This window comes from Lepisma saccharinum, chromosome 24, assembly GCF_977018435.1.
Source record: "Lepisma saccharinum chromosome 24, izLepSacc3.1, whole genome shotgun sequence".
Lineage (NCBI taxonomy): Eukaryota > Metazoa > Arthropoda > Insecta > Zygentoma > Lepismatidae > Lepisma > Lepisma saccharinum.
Window position 1 is genome coordinate 37,870,063 of NC_139252.1, and position 18,889 is coordinate 37,888,951.

Below are 18,889 nucleotides of genomic sequence, written 5' to 3' on the forward strand. Positions count from 1 at the left end.
GTAAATATTTCTCCCTACTGAAATCTTGACATCACCCTCAGGGGTTGTAATAAATTGCAATTGCCCACCTACCGGTAATTGGTAATGATTTAAATTATTGTTAAATATGTACAATGTTTTGCCTGTTTCTTCATCATTATCTGTAAGTATGCTGTTCAGATGAATAATTAACAAGCCACTCAGTTTAGACATTACAGATTGTATATCAGGAGAGGGTTGTGGTGTGGGCAGGTCCATAATACCTTGTTTTTTGAACCCAAATAAGTTCATAGGCATGTTTATTTATTTCAAATCATGCTCTGTAATTGGGCATTGTTTCACACTTTTCAAATCACAATGCCCCCAAGGTAAAGTATGTATGTTACATGACAAAATGCATCTCTTGTCATCATGTGGGTCCAGAGCCACTTTTCTTACAATATTGCTAGTCAGCAAGTGATTCTCACTCTGAATTCTATTTTCTGATGTTCTAATTGAACTCTGTGATTTGATGCAATTTTTATAATCTTCAAATTGGAGATCTTTTTCCACAGTAACTCTGCCAACGCCCTTGGCCTTTTTGACAACAGCACTACATGTTTTAAAACTGTACACCTTGGCACTTTACCCAGCAAATTCCACAATAACATCACCAAGTGTCTCATCTTTTAACTTGCCAGGCACCTTTTTGTTGTGGGGTTGAACTAATGTATGTTCACTGGTGTCAAAGTATTGAAACAATTCAGGCTGTGACATATCTTGATAAACATCTTCTGTTTGAATATCAAGAATAAAACTATCCGTGTCCATGTACAATAATTTTACACGATCACCATAAAAAGGTTTCAGCACATCATAATACAATATTAACATATGTAATTTGGACAATTCCAATATCACAGCCCCTACATAAATAGGCTTATCAAACTTAATCTTTGTTTTCATCATGTTGAAAAGTGCCATGTGCTCATCATAAATTCTTCTGTAATTGAAGTTGGGCTTTGCAACCAATTTTTTGCTCCGGCTGGGGTCAGTAATTATTTTAACATCGGTATGTTTTCTGACATTTTCAATAGTTTTGCCATACACAGAATTAACCATCAATTTAAACAAGCCCTTATCAAATTGGCTCTTTGCAGATGTTCGAAGCTCTGTATTTGTGTCAATATATGGTTTCAACCATTCTGAGTGCCTGAACCTCAAAACTTTTCCAACTTTGGTCACTTGGACACCATGTTTCATCAGGAACTGGAGGTTTTTGTAATATATAACATAACCCTGTTTCGGCTCCAGAGTCATCATGAGCTTCTTCTGTTTAGAGCCAGGTGAGCACTGAACCTCGGGAATTGGGGGCAGATCAGAAAATTTATTGTGCAAATGGTCTGGAATTGTCAGATCAACCTCTAAGAAGAGTCCATATTCACTGTCATCAAAATTCTGAAGATCTTCAATATTGAAATCTTCAACCCACTCAAGCTCTGCATATGGCAATTTATCCATCATGGCGTGACCATAGAGGTTGTTTGCATCCACATAAAGTATATAATTTGATGGCCGTGCTGGATCATAATTGGGAATATGCTTGTTATTTGCTCTGGCATATCTCTGAGAACATTGCACCATCCCTCCTCTTATACATTTCTCCATAAACAGATACATATCTTGATCGTGGATCAGATCCAATTGCTTTTTGGTATTGAAAAACATTGCAGCCCATGCTAGGCCCGGGGCACTGAAAAAATACACTGGGTCCAGTCCATAATTTTGCATGGAAGATTTTCTGAATGCTTGCAATATATCAGCTAAGAGGGTTACATCAAGTTTCAAATATGCCATGTGATAATCACCAAATGTCTTGCATTTTAAATTGTTCCACATCAACTGAGCATGGTGATAATCTTCATCAGTGATTCCAGATCCTCTGATTCTGCTGTAAAACTCTTCTTGTGGTGGCAGGGAACACTCATCAAATTTAGAAAAATCTGTAACATAGTCATATGGGTATACACCCTTCCGCCTAATTAATTTCAGGTCCTGATTTGGAAACAATGCACGTGTGATTTTCAAGTCATCATCAGATAATTGAGAGGCCAGTGTAGCCAGGCTAGCAGGTAAAAATCTGTAAGAATCAAGAAATCTTATGTGAATAGGAACACCATCAACTTTAATTATCTTGCTAATAGATATATATTTTTCATCATTTTCAGCTAAAATATTTAAATTCTGCTTCTCAAACCCCTCGTATCTGATCAGATGATGGAAATCATAATTGGATGCTCCATGGCAAAATATGGGGACAAATCTTGGTCTCTTGATCTTAATATTACAGCTATTACACAGGGCCTGTTTATATCGACCATCTGTATGAGAATGGTGATGAACCTTAATATTTGTATCTGAAAATTCACAATCACATATCGGGCATTTTTTTGCATTGTTGAAATCCTCAATCTGTTCCTTTGTTAAAGGCAACATAGGTTTTGATATTAATAAGATGTTAGATGCTATGTCACGGCACACATTTTCTATTATATGTGCAAATATTTTGATGGCATTTGGTCCCTTGTATGAATATTCTTTAATAACAACACCATCCCGTATAACCACACAACAAAAGCTGGAAGGCTCATGTTGTTGGTACGGTGTACTTGAAGATTCTTCTGGATCTGGGCTACAGAATGCAAGAGGTTTGAGATTCGATTCGAAATCACAGACAATATATGCTGGGTGTTCCAACAAGGCTTCATACTTTTTGAATTTGCAATTTTCACTTGGATTGGGCATCACCATATGAACAGGTTTATGGTTGCCACAGTATTTCAGATGCTCAATTAACTTGTTTTTAGCAATTTCTGCATTTTTTTCACGAGCCCCATTTACCATTTTTCTACCATCAATTACAGTTAAGCATCTTCTGCACAACTTGAATATGTTTTTATATTTATCTAGTTGTGTTCTCACTAAAGCTTGAAGATTATGTATCAGAGTGTAATGGTATGTATCATCTCCTTCAATTAAGAGCAGATCAATCGGAATTGCAGATTCATCATCAATCGTACTGATTCTGAGAGGTGCTATCGGGCAATTGCCAGTGGAACAAATAAATACATTAATAGATAATTGTTTGCCATTGATGTGCCTGGCCCTTTTTTCAAATTTATCAATATTCTGAACTGACATTGGATATTCCAAACCCTCCATTACATCGTCAAAATCATGTTCATGCTGTTTGTAATAAGTTATTCTCTCAGGATTCCTTGAAACTGGAAACAAAGCAGCTAATATACACCACAGAAAACATTTCTGGTCGGTATTTTCTATATTAACCACGGCTCTTCTGTTTTTGATATTTGCAGGTAATGGCACATATGTAGATCCTTGTAATGGAGTGAATTCAGAAATATTAACATATAACTTGTGTGGAGATCCGCATAGGCTCCATCCGGACTCTTTTGCTGCAAATTCAGAGTGTTTGATATTCAGTTGATTTATCAAGCTGCTTATTATTGTGTCTGAATTTGCATTTGAATATACAGGTACAGTTTCTGTTATGTGGGGCTGTGTAAATTTTGTGCCATTTGGTTTCTTATATTGTACAAACAATTTGAGGGAGAGCTTATAAGAGCCATTTTGTGCATTAAGAATTGCCTGCAGATTAGGATTTATACTGTTCAAGAAATTCTCAATGCCACATCTTGGCTCTGATACAAACGGGTAATCTCTTAATTGTCCGTTAAAACTGCTACGGATAGGTTCATAGCGTGGCTGTTTTGCTGCTCTGGCATTAAGAGGTGCTTCGTGCCTTCTTTTCAGACCAGATGTAGATGGTTGTGCAGAGCAAGTATCTTTATGTTTATATGTGAAATATTGCAGGCTGTATTTTCTATTGCATTTGGGGCAAATTTTTGTGGGAGTTCTGCTTTTGTCTGGATTACAAATTTTTTGATGCTTGGCCCAATTGGGGCTGGATATATTCTTATTGCACTGATTACAATATTTTTGATTCGGCATTTTTGTTGTTGTTTATTATATACAATTTCTTGGGATTCAATTCAAAATTCTATACTGGATAAAAATATCAGTTGGGTTCAACACTGTCCTTTGTGTGTGAGTGTGTGTGTATGTATATATACACTTAATATTTTTGGCTTTGGTATTTATATACAATTTCTTGGGATTCAATTCAAAACTCTATACTGGATCAGTTGAGTTCGGCACTGTGCTTTGTATGTGTGAGTGTGTGTGTATACACTTAATATTTTTGCTGTTGTTTATTATATACAATTTCCTGGGGTTCAAATCATAACTCTATGCTGGATCAGATGGGTTCAGCACTGTGCTTTGTATGTGTATGTATATATGACCTTACTTGGGCTATTCCGCCAAATTATATGCTTCAAGTCCCCTATACTTTGGCGGAGCCTGTTCAGGTTCTATCCCCCGCGATGTAGTTTCCACTGCCAATCCAGCAATGGTGAAGAATCTGCACTGTACCCTGGCCTATATAGATTTACAGAGCCAATAGAAGCACTGTGGGGGGTGTATTCAGAAACATGAGCTATTCTCTAACATTTTTGCCAAGTACTTTCTTCTGAGCACACCTCCTGTTTTTCTGCTGAGCGTACATGCAATTCCCTACCGCAGCGCCTCCCCGCTGAGGCGAGCGGAATTGTCTGGAACTAATCAATTTTGTAAAGGATCGCTGCTCCAAATATTGATCGACACGCCGGTGCTGGGCTCGAAATGAGCTGCTCGCAGTGCTGTTGCTTCAAGTGCCGCTCCGCGGGAATAGAACTGTGCACCGTGCGGAAAGTATCGATCCCACCGCTTTGAGCCCGTCATGCGCACATATTGTTCAAGTATTGATCTTATATTCTCTCGGTGCTTGATTTTATATATGAACAGATTACAACAAAGAAACTGAATGTAACAAATGCAAAATATCCCAGTTTCGATTCAATCCATTTATCCGGATTGAAGAAACCAGCAATTCACATATCCCCATACTGCTCTATGTTTGTCCTATTATTTCACTAATAGGCAATGTTCTTCGTAGAGTCCTAATAGGCAATGTTCTTGAAGAGGCCTAATAGAACAACATACAGCGGTATGAGAAATATGTAAATTAAAGATATTTTAGTAATATACGACGTCTTAAGAAAGGCATTTTCAGCTCCAAAGTACTTTGTTTATTGCTTATTACCACTCCCTATTACTGGCAAAAGAAGTTAAAAATATTGACATAATGAAAAAAATGGAGTTGTTCTCAAGTATTCACCGAGTTCAAACATTGGCTCATAGATGACTCTGTTGTCACAGAGCAGTTCTAGAAGAATTATATTATCTTAATACTAGATATGCAAATTGAACCTGGTGTCCAATTAAACTTAAACCAGAAATAAATATGTGCGTGTGTGCGTGTGTGTGTGTGTGTGGGAGTGGGTAGGGGTGGGGGTAGGGGTGGGTATGCATCTTGGCTTAGTTTTAAGTACTGTGTTCAAAATAAAAATATAATAGCTGGTAGCTATATCCAAGTCCTATTATAATTTTTGTTTCTGCATTCTGTCACTAATTTTGATCCTAGGACAGTAATATTTTATGGGGTGACTCTGCATGGCCCCCAGAGCAACATACTAAAATTTTGAAAAAATCGATTGTTTTATTTTTGCTATTTTCACTAATTTTGATCCTAGGCCAGTAATATTTTATGGGGTAACTCAGCATAGCCCCCTGAGCAACATACTCAAATTTTGAAAAAATCAATAATTTTTTGGATTTTGATTATCTCTGGAACCATGAATCCTAGAGACATGGGGTTTGTTGCTTTGGCCTGGGCATGGCAAGATGCAACTTTTTGGTCTCTATAAATTTTTTAAAATTTCTTGTTGTTCTCTAGATCGTGAATAACTTACCCAATTTTCAAGATAGAGACATGGGAGTTGTTTATTTCAATTCTGGATGAGATTTAGAAGTTTTTTAAAAAATCGATAATTTTTTGGATTTGAGATTTTTCAAAAGCTATCAGTACTAGATACTTGAAATTTTGTAGGCATATTTTAGACATGATTCTCTACATTTTATGTCTCTATAATTTTCCTGATATATGCAATACTTAAGCTGTAAATGTCCAATTTTTATAAATAGAATTTTCTGAAAAATGCAATATTAACAAAATTTTGAAATCTATACATGCTAGGGCACTATAACAGTTACTATACTTAAGATATCATACAATATCAAGAGGTGCATATTTTTGACAGAATTATGGACAACAATCTCACAGAAGTGCCTTTTGTAAGTGTAGCCTCATCAATCTGAGGGGGTCATACTTTCTCATGGAATCCATGAGAGCTTTTTTACAAAAATCTTGAATTAGACAAGATTCCACACTTGAGCAACAAGCTCATATGCTCATGTTAAACTTGTTTTAAGTATAGCAAATCTGCTTGAGAGGGGGTTCATACTTTCTTGAGTTTATAGTAGTACCAATTATACTACTTATCTCGATCTGTTTACTTCGTTACTGTCCTTTGTAGAGCAATCTGACAGACGGAAGATTATTGCAAGATAAGATTTCTTGAAGAAGATTAGGTAGATTTGAGTTTGAAATTCTTACACAATTAAAAATTATTTTTCTCACATTAGAATATATATCGTAACATTTGTGACTTGTGTTTGTAGATGTATTTAGAGTCTGACATAGGTGCCGACTCCATGGGGCTTGGAGGGCTCGAGCCCCCAATTTTATCGATGTGGGGGCAGAGCCCCCCAAATAATTTTGCTTAACAGAATCTAATGTATTGTTTTGCTTCTGTTGTAAAGGTTACTCTGAATTGTGCCACATGAACTTAACTTTAAATACACATTTAAAATGTTCTAGACCATCAACTTTGGTGGGGGGCTATGACTAGAGACAGCAAGACATATGACTTATTACTATATACTAAGTATATAATTATGAGTATTGTTAACATTTTTACTAAAAAGAGTTTCAAAATAAGATATGCATGAACTAGGAGAGTGGATGGGACGTTCGGGCTACAAATGGCTCTCACATGACATTCAGAACGAGATCATTGATATATTAGGGAGATTTGTTTTGCGCTCCGTGGTAGCAGATATTAAAAGTCGGAAATATTTTGCTATTATGGTTGACGAAACTTGTGACATATCCATCCGTGAACAATTGACATTTTGCATTCGAACTGTAAATGAATATTTTAATATTTTTGAGGAATTCATGGGCTTTTACGAGATTCCGAACACTGAGGCCAAAACTTAAAAAAGTGAGGGAGGGAGTCATTCATTAATTTATTTCAGTGATCAGAGCCCCCAATAATTTTGACAAGTCGGCGCCCCTGCACGGAAAAAAACAGATTAGTTGCAGAGGCAAAATATATTTGGTTCCACAAAATTTGTTACGGTCAAACAAGGTTTCGTTTCACCTACAGAGTGACTGTTCACATAAACCATTTGGTTGAGTTCTCTTAACAAACAGATGGGCCTCCCCCATGGCGCAGTGGTAGCGTCATTGCCTTGTAATCAAGGGGTCCCGGGTTCGATACCCGGTGGAGGCACAAGTGGTTCGGATCCCACTTAAAACTGTAGGTCCAGTCCCGGTTAGCCTTACTGTGCATAAAGTGGACTTAAAATACCAAATCAAATCTTAACAAACAGATGAGTTTGACGTTAGTTTTGTCCATTGAAACATTGTCCATTACATCGAAAGAAATATTTTGTTCCTTGAACAAAAACAACGTGATACTCGTACTGGCAAGTGTGACAAGAGCAAACATGGCGGATCTGCGAACCCGTACGCTTCGAGTACCTTAAAGTCGTGGAGATTTGAAACACTAATACGTACATTTGCTGGTAAGTGTAACATTATTGATGTTCAATATGTTAAGTAGGAAATGTAAATCATAGAAATATATAAATACAGGCGTAGAAGTTCAATGCAAAATTTTGAGGTGGTTTTGTCCCGTATCTTAATTTGTAATTCTTATGCACGTAGAAAATATGTAATATCTGATCATGCTGAATATAAAATAGCTACAATACATTACAAGTTGTGCAAGCGTGTTTTACGTTAACATAGGCACAATAGCTCAGTCAGTATAGCATCTTGACTACCATACATTCGACCTGTGTTCGATCCTCGGGTTAGATGATCTGGGCCAGGCATTTTCCCAAGAGTTAATATAATTTTTATAACAATTTACCTTTTGATTGTAAGCTAATTACTGGCGTAGCAGTGCAACGTGTACCGTGTTGGTTTCTATCGTATATTGCACCTTTTTACATTATGGGGTCCGTCGAGAATTACTTTGTGTTTTCTTTTAAACGACAGATTTCGACCATTTATGTAATATAAAATTGGTTCAAACATGCGAAAAACACATGTAGCTGAGACATTTAATCCCAAAATATGGTCAGTGTAAGTAACAACTTGCCATGGCGAAGTTGCTTCGCCAGTTTTTATGAGTAAAAACCGGTTGTTAAGGGGTCCGTTGTCTCACTGTACTCCGTCGAGAATTACTTTGTGTTTTCTTTTAAACGACAGATTTCGACCATTTATGTAATATAAAATTGGTTCAAACATGCGGAAAACACATGTAGCTGAGACATTTAATCCCAAAATATGGTCAGTGTAAGTAACAACTTGCCATGGCGAAGTTGTTTCGCCAGTTTTTATGAGTAAAAACCGGTTGTGTGCTCACTCAAATAGCTAAAAACACATCGAAAATTGCTATCAGACCCATACCTAACCCTCCTAACATAACAATGTAATATTATAACTGCTGTTGTGATATGTCGTGTTAGGTGCTACATTCACTTGCATGAAACTTTCAGGCTGTTCTGCTTCATGTTAAATTAACAGGTGTACCTTTCTTCACAATAACACATTTCTGCAGGCTAAAAGCAAGGGAACATGCAAAAAATATTTCATTTTCTTGAGAGGGTTCAGAGGGTTAAACACATTGTTATGTTAAAAAGGTCAAACAGCGTGAAATGAAGTTTTGAAATTTTGATTGCATTTTTATTCTTTCACTGATCAATTTTCCACAAAATAAGTATTTTAATCTTGTGCGCATGAAAATGGTGCATCGTTATAGTATGCCATTATGTTCCCTGTGCCTACTCGGATATTTCCAAGTTTTTGCCACAAAAATGGTTGATGTTCTACCTCCTTCCGTCCGTGATCTTAGCACCGAATTAAAGTCAGAAGTAAGCGACATGAACACAGCTGAAGCAACGATAATACCTGGTAGCGCAGGGTTGCCAGGAGTGTAAAGAAAGGCATCAAATGCAAGAGAGGCACAAAATTATGTGAATAGCAGTTTCTGAATTTCTTCCTTTTGGGGGGGGGGGGGCAATAGATGAAAGTCACTGGTATTACGAAAATGTATACACGTTCGGATACAAATACAATTGTAAAAAAAATATTAAAAAAAAAACACTTTGGCCCGAAAGTGGTATTTCCTTTGGTCTTCACGACAAAAGATTTATTTCTTAATTGTAATGATGATTAGGTTAGGAACTTGGATACAGGTTCAGTTTTTGTTCATAAGTTATGTAGTTACTTATGGTTTCCATGAACAATCACACTTGTTTGCTCTGGTTGTTAGGTTCAGTGTGACTTTTACAAATATATATGAATGGCTTATCGCAGAAAGGGACCTGAGTCACATTTTTGAGGTATCGGAGTTAATGGTACTTTTTCATCTCCACTGTCTCTAGCAGCATACTGCAGGGGGGCGCATTGAGGGTTGCAAAATTAACTATTCATTATGGTGAAAATTTGAGCCAACAACAGCAGATTTCTTTCTTACACTCTCAATATTATACGATTTTTCTTGTTTTCCTCAGAATTGTGCAAAAGTGACTCAGGTCCCTTTCTGCAATAAGCCATTCATATATATAATCTGTGAAAAATCCCTATGATTAGTATGTTAAGCAGTTAAATTGTGAAAGTAGCTAGTCAAGTTTGACAATTTGTTGTACCCCCCCCCCCCACACACACACACACATACACTTATACTACATAAAGGTGATGTCAGAAGTTTTAAACTTATGGAGTTATGGTAGTTAGAATGTATTCCGAAATGGTATGTTTCTTGTACAATGGAGCTGCATAATTTGTGCTTGAAATGTGTTAATCAAATCATAATAAAATCATACATTTATACATGAATAAAATGTAATTTGGGGAGAGGGGGAAGGCTAAGCCTAATCACTTAAACTACTCCTGTGTATTCTCGATTAGCCTGCTTAAAACTTTCAATCATTCTAGCATATATTTAGCTTTATTTAAATTGCTGAGAAATACTCAAGAATTAATATGACAGCAATCAATGGAATTATGAGCTTAGCCAAAAATAAAATATTTTAAATTTATTTGTATCATTACTGAAGTTCAGAAATGTATTGGAGTGGAATCTGTAAATTAATATTTCCTTGTTTTCTGTATATCTTATAGACAAACAATAAAACAGGAAGTCCTGGCTGGCCAAAGCAATGAACCATGTCCAGAGGTGCTAAAGCATTGCCACAATACCTGGAGCATTAGGCAGTGCTACAGCAGAAACTGGGATGTACGTATATTGGTCAGCACTTATCTAATTTATTTGTAAGCCAATAAGTTGAAAGATTTATGAACAATTTAAACTGCTCAATTATTTGTACAAATCAAACATTTATGCTTTTCTATTGTTGATTTGGTTTCTTGTTATTTGGGTGCTACACACATCTATCTTTCCCAGGAGCTTCATTTTCCTATTTTTTGCTGGTGTACAGTATTTCCATTGCTATTTTCTGACTATATTTTTATGATGTAATAGTTTCATAATGTTATCACATTGGTAAACGGTGGGACAGGGAGCGTTCTGTAGAATTTTTCCAAACTTCTTTTGAGGCCCAGGTAGAACGCTTGCTCAGATGCATCGAATGAGATGGGAACTATGTGTAAGTGTAACTCTTGAGTAGAGGACATTACAAGCAAACTATATGTATGATCAATGTTTCAATCTTTCCATTATTAAACAAATTATACCTCAACAGGCAAAACTTTTTGATGCCCCCAGGTAATTACATAAATATTCATGAATAGTTGTACAGTGGACAAAATACCTTAATCGGAAACTACCAGCAGGCCTATATAATATTAAGTCTTTGTGTTTATCGAGAATATGATTTTCTTATTTTTTTATTTCAAATTTTACTTTGATAAAATGTTGGGAATGAATTGCCTGAGTACCATATTGGAACCATATTTTCAGATTGAAAGCATGATGTTCATGCATCATTACCAATCATAAAGCACAAGATAAATAAGCACATATTTTTCCTATTCTATTTAACAACCGTAGAGATAGAGAGACACACACACACACAGCGAGAGAGAGAGAGAGAGAGTAACTTTAATTTCCCTCTCATGGATGGTATTGCACAAATCGTGTTCACGTTTAGAAAATGTAAAATATTGCATTTTAAGTATTATTCAACCTTCCTTCTTACAACTTTGTAATTGCAAGCATTAACACATTTATTGCAATGTAAGTGTCTCACACAGAATGTGTGTGTGTGTGTGTGTGTGTTGTCTCCAAACTTTATGACAAGAAATATGTTCATTTGCTTGTAATAACTGTAAGTTATAAGAAAGAAGCTACAATGCAAGCAATATGTACAGTGTGATCAGTGGCGGCAATTGGGTTCCAAAACCAGGGGGGCAACCGGGGGGGGTCAAAGACAGTATGGATAAGGTTTAGCATAGTGAGGGGTGGGCAAAAGTGATGGAAAGGGGGGCAACTGCCCCCCTAATCGCTCACACTGAGTGTGATATATAAGTATTCCCAAGCAAATTTTCCCCGAATGTTTATTCTTTGTTTTAGACAATGAGACCTTCAAGGAACAAAATTGAAACAACATGCCAAACAAGCTGCTGACAAACACTGCAACCACCAGGTGAAAACCCAGCTTAAAAACACTCAGGGTGCAAGAGAAAAAAAATCAATGAAATAGTCATGGTTAATTTGCCGAGCAACACTCATACATCCACTGCACATACAAGCGAAAGAGGATAATTTGAAAACGGTTTTGGTTAAATCAATACAAAAAAAATTGCAAATTCCACATGGACTAACTGGGACTAGCCCTAACTGGGATTCGAACCACTGTCTATACTTTACAGAATGTTATTTTGACAATACATTCTGCAGCAAATATTTCTTTACCTGTAAGTTCAGAATGTTTTTCAACATGTTTGATGGTCATAGAATTTTATAATTCTAATGATGAACCAACCAACCAGCTAACTCTGTTATTTATTATATTTTTCTTTCTTTCTTAGCAAATAACACCTTCCGTGAATCCACTGGAGAGCACTATCTGTTTCAAACAGTCGAGGATTTTTTTAATTCCTATTTTGATGGATTGCCAGCTGAAAAAGTAACCAGACATGTTTCGATTCAGGAGGATATGGAACTTTGAATCAATATTTACGTTAAGAACTGTTGTACTTCATCCTTTGAATGTCTCCAGAAATCTAATACAGAAGAACTTTTTATATGTAAACAAAAAAGTTTTAATATGTAGTGTATGTGTGGGTATGAACACAAAAAATACATGATACTTGATTATTCCTAATAAAAATATTATTGTTCCACATCAATATGTTTAATTGCTACATGTGCAAGAAGAATTTTGGTACTCTTAAATTGCTTGTGTGGTATGTTTTTTTTAAGCATTGTGGCACCTATTTAACTGCTTGTGCTCACACGTGTAAAAGAAGTTTCTAAAATGTATGCAAGTTTCGCAGACATTTTGGAACACTAATATGTGCCTTAATTATTTCTCATGCATATATCAATGATGATATAATATTAAAATGTTTTTTTAAATTGTAGTTCGACTACTTTTTACAGCAATTTAGTGCAACTGCTGTAACATTAAATCCCCCTGCGTTAATATTTTTTTTGTATACTTGTGCACTGGAGTAGTATAATGGTGGAAGAAAATCCAACTTTAAATATATTGAGAAACTTCATATCATTAAAGAAGTATTCATACTTTTTTTCCCTTTCTCTCTATCATTCATTGAATATTACGATGCATGTTAAAAATACAGAGGTTGCTCACACAGTGAACATCCCGCATAACAAACGTGTGCACACAGGCTAGAACTATTGTACAGTACATACTGTATTTTCTACAACTTATATTTTGGTAAATTCATAACATTTTCAACATTCTTGCCTTGGTGTTGTGTTCTGTATTTCCTCTACTAGTTTTTTTATGATGTTTCCAGATCTTGAACCTGGCTTGGGAACAGACTAAAATGATTCCTGTAGTAAACTGGTTTAACACAGTGTGCCACTTAATACATGCTGTCCTGGAATGGATTGCGTTCATTATGCGAGACACCATGATGTGTGATGTGATAGGTCTGTGAGCTGATGACACTTTGCCATGTGCGTCGCAACTACTTGACTACTGCTGCTCCAAAACACATCATGAAATATCAACAAGCACAAGTTCACGCAAAAATAACCAAAACCACCCACCTTGCTAACATTTAATAACTTCCGACCACATGTTGGCTCTTTCCATTGCAAACAATCTCACCACTCTGCCTGTGTGACAAAAGGTGACCTGCATTTTATCTTTGAACACAACAATAGGGATGATTTATATTTTTTTTCCATATATCGAATGGTTTAACCCTAGAACACTAGTGTACATAAAATTTACATGTGGCGTTCCCTCGATTCCCTTCCCTACCTCTCAGATATACGTCCCTCAACCTAGCAGTGCCTCGACCAGTCTGTCAGACATAAAGAATAGAATAAAATAGAATACTTTAGTAGTCATTAGACAACATGATTGCAATAAGAAGAAGGTAAGTGCTGATCATCCTGATTTTGTGTGTTATTTTGTACAATGTATGTCAATTTTGCGTGGCTCTAGTAAAACGAGAAAAGTCTTTCACATAATTTTGACATTCGTAAATTCGACTTGGATAGTTAGATTTTGAAAAAAAGTTTAGAAGCATGCACTATTTTCTTGCAGGATTACAATATTGCATTCGTTCCTTATTTACAGTGTTATGAATATTTTTTTGTTTAATATTCATTGTTTGAACTTTTCACCTTCATTCTTAATGTACATATTGGTTTGACAATCAAGACATTCTTTTAAAATATTATATGTTTCATAAAACCATTCTTCTTTGTAGCTAATCAGTGGTGATTTATTCATTCTAGTTAACAGTGGTTAGAAGTCCAAAAACTAGAATTAATAAAATCATGTTTATACTTTTAAAAATGAAAAATAAAACCCCAATATAAGGAATATACAAAAGTTGATTTTCAAAAGGAATCATCACACTGTTTTCATGATGTAGAGGTTGTGTTGAAAATAGATTGCTTCATGTAAGTAAAATTTATGTAGTGCTAGTTACACTGTAATATGGGAACGTGCTAGTGTTCTAGGTTACACTGTAATATGGGAACGTGCTAGTGTTGTAGGGTTAGTAATACTTTAAGGTATTATTTGTTGTCTATAATGTCAGTGTGAAGAAATGGAATATACCATATAGATTTTGTAGCTATGGTGAATATGCCTTTACGAAACATAATGCAAAAAAAATATAATGAAATTGCAATCTGTCTTTGCAACATTCACAAGGCAGTGTCTCAAAAATAAAGTTCCATTTTTTTAGTTAAATACAGAGCATTAAGTGTAGATTTGCTATGTCCATTGTAACCGGTGGTCTTGTTTAACATGTTGGTCCAGTCTGTAGGATGTCCGACACCTGGTTTGGTTATCAGGATATGTGATTTTGGGAGGAAATTTTTTGATCTGTCCTAGTACAAGCAGCTATGGCACACATCCACCCTCATATCACTGGGGGTGTAAAGGAAGCTCCAGCATGGTTCTGATCACATCTCCACTTTCGAAGATAAAAAGGAAATATATGGGGGCCATCCATGCCCCCTTTGCACCAGCATTCCACTGTAATTAACAGGGAATTACTTTACTTCAGGATGGAAATAAATCATTGAAGACTGGTGAAGGAGGGGGGGGACTTAATTCACACGAATACATATGTGTGTGAGAGAATTATTATTATGATATATATATATATATATATATATATATATATATATACGTATATATATATATGTGTGTGTGTGTGTGTGTGTGTGTGTGTTTATATATAGTCATAGTTTATGTTAAAAAGCAGAGTGTAAAATCCTGGGGGAAGGGGGAATTTCAACCCACCAACAATTTTGTCCTACGAAAATTCAGTTGGTATAGGAAATAGTTTGCTACTGTATAAATACCCGATATGTATAAGTATGTGTGTATTATTACCTACATATGTGTATATACACACAAACATACACATCAGGTATTCATAAACTAACAAACCAGTTCGTTTACCAATTGGATTTTTGCAGGACAAAATTGTTTGTGGGGGGAAATCCCCCCTGTCCCCAGGATTTCACGCTTTTTAATATTTTTTAATAATAATAATTCCAACAAAATAACCTTTACTGCCAACAAGTTGATTTGGTTGATGGTACCAAGCATCTTGTTCAGAGAACTGGACCCAATTAGATACAACAAACAAATGATTTGGTTGGATGAACAAGATTAAGTCAGTCAAATAATTTTGTACTCTGAACCTTCACGTTTTGCTCGCGTATAACAAAGAAGGGATTTGGTTGCTGTAACTAGGATTTGTTGCAGCCAACCAGACTTTTTTCTCAGTGTGGAGTCTGAGTATGTGAAATGGCGCCTAGCTAACGAAATTTGCTTTCTGTATAGGTATTTATTTGTGTGTGAGTATGTGTGTGTGTGTGTGTGTGTGTGTGTGTGTGTGTGTGTGCGCGCTGCGATTAATGGTTAATCCAGTTTTTGACTCCTCCGTATGCAAACTGTATTACTTTCATTTCATTTTAATTTTAAATTAACTTTTACTACTTATTTTTCATTTTTTCATTTTTAAAATTGAATACAATTATTTGTAAAGAAAAACGATTGACCACTATAATTAATGGTTAAGTGGAAGAGAAGGCATTCGCCATGTAAACAAAGTCGTAAATAAACAAATAAATAAATAATGAATAAATGTTTTAAATATACCGTCTAATTAAATTGAATTAGAATTTTTGGATACATTGGAATCACACAGGCTCTTTATAGTGTTACTTTCTTGTGTGTATATGTGTGTGGGTGTTGAGAGGCGGTTGAAATAGAGAAAGCATGGCTTGAAGCTTTGAATTATTGTAAAATTCGCTTTGAAACCGGGAATTATACTAGAATTTTATCATGGTCCTAGAGTAGCCACCTTTAGTGTGTAAGTCGCATTTCCTTTGATGTACTTTAACGTGCTACTGAAATAGAAAATATGCATTTTTTGTTGAGTTAACACATTTTGGATTCTCTGTGTAATTACGCGTCGTCGAAGTTGATACGTGAATTCAACTTTTCCATGTTCTCCTCACAATGGCATATCTTAGGAGTATTTTGCGGATTGCTATTGTAAATATAGATAGTTAATATCTTACATGTCTGTATGACTCCTTTGATTTCTGTCTGTCTCGCACGTTGCTTACCCTTATGCTACTTTCGTCAGATTCTTCAATAATATTCTTCATTTGCATCTACAAATGTACAATGTACAGATCCTCTCGCGGGGTTGCCGAAGAGATATACAAAGGAACACTCCTGTCCTGGTTCCGTCACAAACCAGAAACCTTCGTTGACGAGATCAAATGAAACGACTCCAGGTATGTGCGTGTCAAGACTTGTCCTAAATCCACTTTACACCCATATAGGCTACTGGGGACCAGACATACAGTTTAAAGTGAGAACGGGACAACTGTGCAATGTGCCTCCAGCAGTGATCGAACCCGGGACTCCTTGATTACAAGGCGATGACGTTACAAGTATGTTATCGGGGAAAATCCTATAAATAAATAACGACCCTGTTACAGCCCCCTTAGTTTAATCTTCGCACGCCACTGCGAAGTACGATTCTTCCGGGTATGGGTATATTCCGGTGACCATGGATGTAGACATACAGGACCTCAAGTGCTGAACAAACTGTTCAGAAGTAACGAATATGTTCAGAGCTAAGGGCTGTGCTCTGTGTGTGTGTGGTTACCTTAAGCCAAACAGATGGAGCCAGCTCAAGATTTTGCCAGATTCGTGTAAACATGTGAGAAATCGACGGGCATCAATAGGATGACGTCAACTCGAAAAGACCCACCCCATTTTCTCTGAGATTGTGGATGCCGTGAAGCATCTACGTTGCTTGTAACTTTATCAAACTTTAAACTTTTTTAATTCAATAATTATTTACATAGAACTCAAATGTTTGTACGAAAACTAGGTGTTTTGTGTTATACTGCTGCGTAGAGTACTATTTACTTATACGAGCATCTGGTTAAAAGTTTAGCAGCTTGAAGATATGCTGTCAGCAGTGACTTTTATGACGTCACTTATTAAAGGTGGGTGCGGGGACTGGGCCCAGTAACATTTAACATAACCGAGGCTCTAGAAGGACCTTGGCCTATCTCCCGACTGCCAGTCTCCCTCCCACAATCCTACATAGAGGTGTGGAGATCTTCAACCAGTTATGGGGTACCGTGGGGTCATCACGTCGAATCCCCAGCCGTTAAAGGAGATATCCGTGACCGGATTACGCTACTCACTCGTAGTTTCTCAATTTCCTCACGATGGTGGGTTGCCACCGGTCCTGTACACAGGCCGAGAACCCAGGCGGACTCGAACTAGTGTTGCCCACGGGACGAGACGGGACAGGCTTTTAAAAATTCGAGACGAGACGAGATTGATCATGTGTCCCGAGACTAACGAATATTTTCGAGACGAGACATCATTTCACAGCATTTCCACGAGACGAGATAGGCCAAAGTCTCGTCTCGTGGGCAACACTAACTCGAACCCATGCCGTCCCACAGTCAGAGCTCAAAGCACAGCGCCTTAAACCCAGTGATGTGCCGTAGACTATAAGTTTACGTTTACATGCGTTGTCTGCACGTGATCTACGCGTAATTTACATTGGGTTGTAGTTTACATAGACTACGTAGACAATCTAAAGTGCATTAAAATTAATTTTCAAGGGTTTCATGAAAGGAAAGTGACATTTTCAACTATATTGGTTCCCAACGAAATGAAAAGAATCCTATTTACAACAAAATTTATCTTCTCTTCTATTATCAACTATGGAAGAAGATAAATAGTATGCAAAAAACAACAACAGATGGCAGTCGTGAGGCAAGAGTGGTCTTTTTCCCATAAAATACTAGGATATTTCCTATATTAGGTTTTTCCTAGGTGAGAAATTGTTCGAATTTGGAAGAAAGAGTATGAAAAGTTCTCTTTACACATCAGCAACTGATACGCAATTTAATTTTCTTTTAATTCCACTGCGCTCTTTGTTAAGTTATCACCTTTCGCCATGTTGTTTACAAAGATTACGTTATCTACGTGTATAACATAGTCTACGTGTAGAATGTAGACTATCGTTGTTTACGCGCAGACGCACGTTAGATCGCACGGCCACGGAAGAGGATAGGCGTTATCTATAACCAAAGTTTATTCAGAGGTATGACAAAAAAAATCATTCCTTAGTCTTACAAGGTATCCTAACGCGTACATTCACACTATATACACTCTTACAATTAATAAACAAATCCTTTTTTTTATATTTTGCATTATTACATAAAAGCAATAAACAGAACATGATACGCCAAAAGCAATAAACCTAGCCGTTTCACATGTTTATTCTGCTCTTAAATGCACACGTGATTAGGTTATGAAGGTTAGATTTGGTGCTGTTGGCATGCATGTCCAAGCAGGATGCACACAGCCGCCATGT

The 18,889-nt window shown here is 36.4% G+C and overlaps 1 protein-coding gene and 1 long non-coding RNA gene across 2 annotated transcripts in view; both read left to right on the forward strand.

Moving 5' to 3' along the window:
* The window catches only part of LOC145978248 (uncharacterized), a 321,631-nt gene that overhangs the window by 59,072 nt on the left and 243,670 nt on the right, over positions 1–18,889 (forward strand). The window lies entirely within an intron of this gene.
* Positions 7,773–12,567, forward strand: LOC145978357 (uncharacterized). The gene is made up of 3 exons (XR_014440685.1): positions 7,773–7,851; positions 10,460–10,586; positions 12,329–12,567. It is a non-coding gene; the product is annotated as an uncharacterized LOC145978357 (long non-coding RNA).